Source organism: Dioscorea cayenensis, unplaced genomic scaffold (assembly GCF_009730915.1).
Source record: "Dioscorea cayenensis subsp. rotundata cultivar TDr96_F1 unplaced genomic scaffold, TDr96_F1_v2_PseudoChromosome.rev07_lg8_w22 25.fasta BLBR01000113.1, whole genome shotgun sequence".
Classification (NCBI taxonomy): Eukaryota; Viridiplantae; Streptophyta; class Magnoliopsida; order Dioscoreales; family Dioscoreaceae; genus Dioscorea; species Dioscorea cayenensis.
In genome coordinates this window covers 222,098-233,000 of record NW_024086504.1, presented here as the reverse complement: position 1 = coordinate 233,000, position 10,903 = coordinate 222,098, and the positions used below count along the sequence as shown (strand labels likewise).

Genomic DNA, 10,903 nt, shown 5'->3' with positions numbered 1-10,903 from the left:
ACTTTTTATGTTTTAAAAAGCACTTAAAATTTTCAAAATTACAATTATGTGGACATAATAATAGTAAATAAAAATTTTAAATATAATTAAAAAAATTGATTTATGGGGTTTAGAGAATTATGGGGCCCTATTAAAGCCAAATTTATCATAACTGAGTCTGGCTTATTTCTACATTTGATTCATATCATCACTTTCAATCAATTTCAACACATTTTTTTATGAGTGGCCTACTAAAAAAGACAGTGGTGTGCATAAGCCTCGGTGAAGCAAGTGGAGACAAGAGTGTGCATAAGTCTCGGCGGAGAAAGTAAAGACATAAACCAGGCACACATGGGCGTTGGGATGATCTGAACACAATCACTACTCATTTTCATAAATGTATCCTCAACCATAATCCAAACTAACAGCACTTATAAAGTTTTTTATAAGGACCTAGCTACCAATAGACACTTGGTCATTGGTCAATCAACTTCAGCGCACTTGGCATGAAAGTCTATAAAACCAACCACTCGTTAACTACTACAAGCACTGCTCTTCTTTCTCTTGCCATCTTGGTTGAGATCAACGATGGATGCTTCGATGAGCCGAGCGGTGAAGAGCGTGAGCACCGAGCGCAAGATGGTCCAAGAGAGGTCGGAGGCCGGTGAAGCGCCACCCATTGAGTATATGGTAAAAGAATCCCAACGCCCACCCAATGCTCCTGCCGCGACCGCTCAGCTTCCCGTCGTCCATCTCGGCCGGCCCGGACTAGGCCGAGGAGATCAAAGCCGCCCTTCCGATCCCCGGGGCATGTTTCAGGTGAGCCATTTTCCATCTTTTCCTTAATTCTCCTCCTTTTGTCATTTGGGTTTGTTTTGGTTCATGAAGAATTGAGAAAAGATGAGATTTTTAGGGTTTGTTTGTGTTGACTTTGAGAAAATTAAGTATGGGAAAATCGGATAAATCAAAGTAAGGTTATGGAGTTTTTGCAAAATGGATGGTGGTGATTTGGCTTTTGATATAAGTTGGAAATTGTTTTTAAGGAAAAATCATTGAAAGCTTTATTTGTCAAATTTGCGTAGTGATTGTTTTCGTTTATTTGAAAGGTAAATGTTATTTTTTTCTTGCAAATGGATATATTTTTGCATTTAATTTGGTCAACGGATTCTTGATTCGAGTTTATTAATTTGTTTTGAAGCTTCATGCGGAACAACGGTAATTGAGGTTTTACTCTTTGGTGTTAATGATGAAAGCAAATGAATTGAGGCTTTGCTCTTTTGGTTTAGATGTTGTTTTTGATAGTTACTAGTTCTATAATCTATTATATTTAATCAAGCATGCAAGCTAGTATGCTTTTGACACAATAGGTCGATCAATGTGTGGTTATATTTCTGGGTTTCTTCATTAATGAACTCATTTTTATGCATATGATTTTGTTTCACCAATCGTGCTAGATAAGATGGCATAACTAGTTTTACATGTTTTAGGTTATTGATCATGGCATGCCACCATCATTTCTGGATGAACTAAGAGATGTTACAAGAGCTTTCTTTAAACTTCCAGTGAAGCAAAAATATAGCAATATAAGAGATGGAAAGTTTGGACTAGAGGGATATGGAAATGATGAAGTTATAGCAGAAGGCCAAATCCTTGACTGGACTGACCGCCTTTTTCTCTTAGTCCAACCTGAAGATCAAAGGAAACTAGAACTTTGGCCAACAAGTAGGGATGTAAGTGGGGCGGGGAATCCCGTTCCCGTGGGGCCGCCCGACAGGGCGGGATTCTGAAACTCCCCCGGCGAGGCGGGAGCGGGAATGGTCTCCCGCCTCATGGGGATCCCGCCCCGCTCCCCTGAGGCTGAGGGAATCCCCACGGGGATTCCCGAAAAATATATTATATATTTTTCATTATATTTATTCAAGATTATTTCAACATTAATATAATATTATATATATATATATAATCAATAAATATTTATTTTTTTAATATTTTTTTAGTTATTAATAAGTTTTTACTATATATAACTTTTCATATTTAATAGAAACTTAATTTAAAAATAACTAAGTTTAAATATAATTGTAACAATAAATTTGAAATAAAGTTATATATTATTTATTTAGTGGTGGAATTGGATTATCAATATAAATGATTTGGAGAAAGATGAAACAAATTGATGGAAGCATGAAATTATTGTGCTAGTTTTGCATTATGAATTTTATTTAATGGATTTGTAATTTTAATTTAATTTTAAAATTTATGTTATTTGCATTACTTAATTTGTACCTTAATTTTTGTTGTTTTCATCAAACATTATATTATGACTTGTTTGGAGAAATATTTTGTGTGAATTTTTTTATTTTATATATGATGTGTATGTTGTACTTTTGGTTGAGAATTTTTTTATTTTATTTTCAGTCATACATTATATTTTTTTATTTTCAATTGTATATAGCATCTTTTAGCGTATGTGTAACATAAACGTCATTAGAAATATTATAGTTATTCTAGAAAAATTTTTTTATATCAATATTTTGGGCGGGGCGGGGATCCCGCGGGGGAGTGAGTGGTCCCCCACGGGGAATTTTAAGAATCCCACGCTCCGTGGAGAGCGGGGATGGGGATTGCCCCACAAACTTCCATTCCTACCAACAAATCCAAATTCTTTAAGGTACTACACCATCTGCACCGTCATAAAATTTGAAGTATATATTGCATGTGGTTTATTCACATAAACTGATCATTTATTTCTTTTATAACTGATGGTCAAATTCAATTACCAAATTGCTGAAATGGCATACTTATTTGATTTTTTTTCTTTTTAAACTCTATTTGGTTGAATCATGTAAGTGTTCCAAGATTTGCTTTATCTGCAATTATCGGTGAACTATGCATATAGGGGCTGTTTGGTTACTAGTATTTCAAATTACAGTGTAAGTCAAATTACATGTAATTGAAATTACTGTATTTTCACTTACATAATGGTTGTTTGGTTGCCTGAAAATGAAAATGCTGCATTTTCCTTTCAAATGGTTGGTTTGATGTAAATTGTGGGTTATAATCACCATGTAAAATAAGTGGTGAGATTACCCCTATTTTCAAAAATTTTTTTATAGTTTATAATTTTTCTTTAATATTTCACTTAAAAATCTGTTTTTATTTATTTAAGTTAATATATTTTTATTTAGTTAAATGGATTTAAGTTAATGAATTTTATTTATTTAAATTTTATTTAATTTTTTTAAATTAATTATTCAATATACTTGAATTGAACTTACCAATACAACCATTAATTGATGCTTATCATTTGAGCATACTCACTTGAAATTGAATCTAAAAATTACTCAAGTCATCTAAATTCAACAAACTCAAATTCAATAAAGTCAACAAATCATATTCAAAAAATTCACCATGTTCATAAAAACAAGATATAGAATCAGCAAATCATATTCAATAATTCAACATGTTCATCAAACAAGTTTGAGACTCAACGATCTAAATTTAACAAACAACACAATTAAATTGTCAACATGTTCATAAAGCATAACATAGTTCAACAACTCCAAACAAAAAAACAACATGCAAAAATAATAAATGTCCATAAACTTAAAAAACACAAAAATAAGTAAATCATAAGAGTAGACAATCTCAAACACCACCATCACGGCCCTGACCGCCTAAGGAAACCATCCATCCAAAAAGCATCGAAGGTCATGATCTTTGTTTATAAAAGCAGTTGCTAGATTATTTTGGGCATTCAAATGGTCATATGCTAAACCAAGATCAGACTTATTGTAGTAGCCAATCAAAGTCATGACCTCATCGTACAATCTCTTACTCAACTATACACCTTTGTCCGTCTCCGCGGTACTTGCAAGCCTATCCAATCCAATGGAGATTTTTTGCATGACTTCCAATTCTTCCCGCCTAATACGCTTTGATCCCTTGTTTACTTCTTTCGCCTTCGAAGTGGACGTTGTTGGTGTTTCCGTCGGAGGAGGTTGTGATTGAGTGAAGTCCCAATCATCCAACCCTTGTGGTTGATCGTCAGAATCCAATGTCGGTGGTGTTGATGGCATTTCCATGCGGACACCCAGGCTCCTAGAGCTTTGAGAACCTGTTCTTACAAATGATCCCATTGCTTGATCGTTCCCACAAACAATGGCCATCTCCTCATAATCTTCAATGGGCTTATTGATGTAAACCGCTTCATTAGGATGTGACTACAAAAAAAAAAGGGACAAGTAAATAGAGATAATGCACACAAATATCATTTATAAAAATAAAAAACAAACTTCAAATTACCTGTATGTACGTTTGGAATTCTTCAATGCCCATAATGATTTTCTTCTCTGAATCATCCCAAGAAACCCCACTTAAACTTTTAAGCTTTTTTATTATTACCCATATTTTTCTTACATGTCGGAGACGATTGATAACATGTGTATCACTCACAGTCACGTTAAACCTCGTACTAACAGCCCTCGCAACTGCATTGATAGCAGTACTCTTGAAACCTTTGTCAGTTTTAAGGCCAAGGTTTGCTTGCTCAACTAAGCATCTAAGCAAGAATGACGTCATGATCGATGTCCACCTAAAATTAGTTGGGCATCTCCTTCCAATATTTTCGCTTTCTTGAGTCATTTCGACTGAGTCCATCCTTTACATATAAAAAAAAGACAATAAATTTATATTCAAACAAAATTCAACAACACAAAACAATAACATTAAACATAATTATCAAAAGATGGAATACAAAATGCAACAATAAAAAACAACTACATTAATATAATTCCAAAACATAACAACAATGAAGTTATTATGTCACATTAAGCCTAGTTATCAGAAGATGGAACACAAAATGCAACAACAGAAAACAATAACATTAAATATAATTCCACAACAAAGCCACAACGTAAGGTATATAATTAAACAACAAAAACCACAACAAAGGAAAACACTATCTATTGTTCCACATGGCCTCCATGATTGCATCACGTATTGCTAACCATTCTCTTGCTTCCTCACGTGCTTGGGATTGACTTCTAACTTCTTGCACATTAGGTTCCCATTCTTCAACATTGGGTACATAAATATCATTACCTCCTTGTAAAATATAATTGTGTAAAATGCAACATGCAACCACGATATCCACTTGTGTTCGATATGGAAAGAATGGTCTAGATGTGAGAATTTTGAAGCGATTCTTCAAAGCTCCAAACACTCGTTCCACGGTAGTGCGCAATGAAGAATGTCTATAATTAAATAGTTCCACGGTAGTGCGAACACCACGAAATGGTGATATAAAACCTGCTCTTGTGGAATATCCCGCATCTACAAGGTAATACTTGCCTACATGGATAATTGTATTAGTTATTCTGACAATATAATAATTATAATTTTGTCAAATAGTGACATACCTTCAGGCACAATAAGACCATCCTCTCTTTCTAAAGCATCACGAAGAACAAGTGCATCATGTGCTGAACCCTCCCACCCAGCTAGAACATATGTAAACCTTAATTCAAAGTCAACTGCGGCCAACACATTTTGGGTGGGATATGGTTTTCTCCCACGGAAACCAGCTACAATTTCCTTTTGAACAGATGCATGGATATGTGTACCATCAAGCACTCCTATGCAATCCTATTTATTAATGGACAAAAATATTACGTATTGCATATAAGTATGTGAGCCATATAGTAGAGTAATTCAATATTTTTCTTACCTTAAAATATGGCATAAACCTTGGATCATGTGTAATAACTGAACTAGTAGTTGTGCGGGGTGGTTGGATAAATTCACCTCAAAGCTCTCCTATGGCATATAATACATGTTTAAAATAGCGGCTAATAGTTTCACCAGAACGTAAAAAATTTACTCCAATCACCCTATTCCTCACATTATGACCAAGAATGTGAAGAAACATTGCTACTTGCTCTTCCACGCTTATATGTAGGGTGTTGCACAACAATCCTTTTGACTTCAATAAATCACATAATCCAAAAAATACAACCCTCTTCATCCTTAGTATTGCTATACTAGCCTCCTCAGATCCATGTATTATTCTTGAAATATAGTTTGTACGTTATTGATCCCTATTATAATACGGCTCTCGTGGCAAATTCAATCCTCTTCTCCTATTGTACCACCTTAATGCTATAATTGCAACAATGGTAGCGGCGGCAAGTACAACGCTTTCGTCACCAAATTGATTGTCCATTAATAATCTGATTTTAGATAAAAAAATTTAACTACAAACCAATGACCGATTTATATTGTGTAACAAAACAAACAAAAAAAGAATATATGTACATGATATATATATATATATATATATATATATGTTTGGGTAAGATGAAAAGGATAGGGGATGATGAATGTATTCTATATTCTATTCATACTATATAATTATTATAACAAAATTATAATTAATCTATTTTTTTATAAAAAAATTTAATTCACAACTGGATATCCATGACACTCAATTGAATCCATATTCTATTCATACTATATAATTATTATAACAAAATTATAATTAATCTATTTTTATAAAATAAAAAATAATTCACAAGTGGATATCCCTAATGTTTCCTTCATTGATATATTATATTATTCATATATACAATTGAAAATCCAATCAATTTGGTCCACATATATGTTCACACCTCAACAAACGTAGGTCTTCTACTGCAAGCCCTAAAATCAATACAATAAAAACTAATAAAAAAATCGCATTTCCCAATCACCAAGAACCATGACAAAAATCACTTCAGCATTACTAGCTAGAACACAAACTAGGAAGCATCAAACAAAATGACATATTAACCCAACAAAATAATCACACACCTATTCATGTTAACCAAATTGACATAGCACTTTGCAATCTCTATGACCATAAGCACATATACTGGAAATCTAGGAAAATTGCTTTAGTAGTTAAAAAATCACCAGGAGTACAACCTTCATTTGCCCTGCTAAGCGCTTAATTCACTCGTGCTGCTCATGTAGTTATATAAGTGAAAATTGTCATCCAAAATAAGAAGAAACAACACTCTTATCTTAATGACAATACTTCAAAGTACATGGAGCATCACTTGTAGCTTGCTATAAGAAGTTATTGAAAGATACATTGACAAGGAGTTCCTGAATGTGAATTTTGTTATATATATGTTCTCACCACACTAAACAGGTCCTTGAATCCCACCATTAAAACCAACACAAGAACTCCAACAGACATCAACTCAAAAAGTACTTCCAGCTGGTACTCAAAAAAAAAAATGCTTCTTTCTAGCATTCAAATGTGAATTTCAGTAATAAAAGGAAAAACATCTAAGATGTCATATAAAACAGTGAACAGTTCACATCAATTGTGCTGCCCATTGAACCTTGTTTACTAAAAAAAAAAAAAGAAGAAGATCATGGTCTGAGAACAAGATTAGAAGATGATAGAATATTTAATATGAAAGGAAATCTTAAATAGCGAAATAGTGGTTAACATGCAAGAATATAATTTGACAAGCCTTTTCAATAACATTCTAACTTTTATTTACATCTATGAGGACCAAGAATGTCTTATGTTTTGTCCCCAGAATTAATTGATTTTATGCAACCAAGAAACAAGTTTCAATAATGGTCTTCCTAAGCAAAGATAGCAAAGTGCCAAACTGATTTTTCCTTGGTCAAGCATCACATAACAATTCCTTGTTATTTGCTGCTGAACGCATGAATGACTGAAAATCTAATGATGAAAATAGCCAAATAATCATGCAAAACCCAAAATAAGCTATTCATTGTGCCAGTAAAATTATCAAATAGAATCTTTATTCAAAAGAGTTCCACATGACATGAACAACGGAAATAAGCAAAATCTGGATAATTCTTGATGGAGAAACCACAAAATGCATCTTATCACTCATTTACAACAAGGGGACAAAAACACCCTAATTTTGGAGCTTTTCAAGTTTTTTTTTTAATGAGAATAAATACCTGAAGGAAAAACCTGGGAGTAGAACCAAAAGCTTTGCCGGGGTCGGTGAGCGAATGAGCCTAGAAGATGGTGGCGTGCAAGTTCCCGTGCAGCAAGATATGAATGACGCCGCCGTCTCTGCTGCGATTGAAGCCGAAGAGAAGATGAAAAATGCTTGTGTCTCCGCAGCGATTGAAGCCGAAGAGGAGATGAAAAACGCTGGTGTCTCTGCAGTGATTGAAGCCAAAGAGGAGAAGAACGACGCTGTGAAGGAGAATGGTAGATCTGGGCAGAGCTTGTGAAGAAGTGGAGAAGTTGTTGGGAAAGATGGGTGACTTTAAAGAAAAAATATATTAAAACAAATGCAGGAAAACAACCCTTTTTGTGTAAATTAAATCACCACATATATGCTTTCACAGTCAACCAAACAACCCATGTTAGCATTTTACCTGTAAATCAAATTACATCACACCCACTTACGGGTAACCAAACAGCCCCATAATGACAAATCTCATGGAGATCAAACAGAGATTTAGATGTGGTTTATAGAGACAACTTTTTAGTTCAGAAATTCACACACAATCATCATGAAATCAATGGATTATATTTTATTGACTACCAAACATACTTCTATGTACATTTGTATCTTGTTCAGTTAATTATATTTTGTCTGATTAACATGTTTATGTCTACACTAAAAATGAAAAATGCTTGATGAAGATTGAGAAATGAACCATTATCTCAATCCATCTTATGGTAATCAGAGTTTTTTGCCAATTATATATAGCTTATCCCTTTCTATATGCACAAGAATACAGCAAACAAATAGAAAATAAATTCATTACTGGCTTGCATGAATTATGCATGCAGGGATGTATTGCATGAATACACAATGAAGACAAAAAAAGTTAATCGAGAATGTCCCGAAGACAAGCTCGCAAAGTCATCGGAACCGAGTGAAGATTTCTTCGTTAGCCATCTCGAGACAAGTTCTCAATATTTGCAAGATTCAACTACTATCCATGTTGTTTGAAGCCCCGATCTTGTCTTCGGCCTCAAACCTCACAGTGATCGCACACTAATCACTCGTAATTTTACCCGACAAATATGTAGAGGGACTTCAGGTAATGAAAGACGGCGAATGGATCAAAGTGACCACTTCCCCTGATGCTTTGATCTTTAATATAGGAGATCAAATGGAGGTAAATACTTTCACAATTTTCCATCGTTGTTACTTTCGACAAAATGTAATCAACATGATAACATTCTTCTAAATTATGCAGATAATGAGCAATGGAATATTTAAGAGCCCTGTTCATAGGGTGGTCACATTTTCAGACAAGGATAGGATATCCATTGCTATGCTTTGTGCAAATTTACCTGAAAAAATGATAGGACCAGCAGATGAACTAGTGAATGATATGAGACCAAGGATGTACAAAAATGTGAAGGTGAAGGACTATACCGAGGTGTTTTTCCAGAGATTCTACCAAGGAAAGAGGGCCATTGATTGGGCCCAATTCTGATAAAAACATTGGGACTTTCCAGTAATAAAAAGACTGAACTTGTGACCATTTGTGCATTATGTGAGAGAAATTTCAGGATATGTGACACTTGAAATATTTCCTTATGGGTGTGTTTGATTCTCACATGGGTATAGCACAAAAAGTTCAGCATAGTATAATTAAATAACAGTGGCCATGCTATAATATAAGTGTTTACATTGTTCTTTGTTTGATATGCGATGAACAAAACTATAAAATTACTTTAATATTTTTTATATAGTTTTATGTTGTTTTGAAATAAAACATTAATTTCACAAGGTAAATATTTTGTAGTTTGCTCTATTGAATGGCCAGAGTTATATTTTTTATTTTAACTAAGGGCAAATTAAATTATCTTTTGCTTGTGTTACGAATTGTTAAAAGTTATACTGTTGTTTTAGAAAACACAAATTTTTAATAATTTGTGCCATACTCGGACAACTTCATGTGCTATATTTCCAGGCCCAACTTCATGTGCTATATTTCCAGGCCCATTTTATAAATCAAACAAGGTACAATATTTTCTGGTGTGTTGTCTCTCATTTTTTAACATATCAATCCCACACTTATTTAAATGATTTAATGTAAATAATGAAAAATATTAACCCATTCTTTTTAATCTATTTTCCTAATTCTCTAAAAAAACTCTAATAAAAAAAGTTTTAAAATTTTGCCAACAAGGTGTCATTTAAAGAAAAAAAAAACTAAAAATTGACATGCAAATCTTATAAAAAAAATTTAACCGAGTCCTTTATTGTTTAAAAAATTAATAAATATCTATTAATATTTATATTTTACAATTAATTATCAAATATTATTTAAATAATTAAATCTATTAAGCCAAAAGATTCTCTTAACACATTCTTCTCTGAATCGAATATCAAATATTACTACATTCAATATCATTTCAATAATTATACATATTCATTATATTATGATCCCATTCTTGGAAAAGAACAAATTTAGAAGAAAAACACATATTTTTAGAAAAATATGTAATTTATAAAATAATTTTTATGTCATATTTTTAAAAAAAATCAAAAACTTTATATTTCTAATAAAAACACAAAATCAATCAATCATGGAAAAAATTAGTTAATAACGATAGTGGAAAAACACATTACATCTATGACATAATTAATTCCAAACCTAAAAGGCTGATTTTGACAACTTGACAAAAATGCTCGTGTATTTTATTTATTTTTATTTTTTTATTCATAGAGGTAAATTTTGCTAGCATAAATTATTCTTCAATTAATCAATTTCATTTACTTAATTCACACACAACAACTTTCTTTTTAAATATTATAAAATTTAAATTATTCACGCAAACACGCATGCTTCATTTTATTTACTGAAATGTGCAAATGCTATAAAAAAAAAAGTGTAAACTATTTACTATATGGTATAGAAA

General features: G+C 32.7%; 1 pseudogene; it reads left to right on the top strand.

Annotated features, from left to right (window-relative positions):
• Nucleotides 1-567: 567 nt before the first annotated feature.
• LOC120253527 lies at nucleotides 568-9,471 on the top strand (annotated as a pseudogene).
• The last annotated feature ends 1,432 nt before the right edge of the window (nucleotides 9,472-10,903 follow it).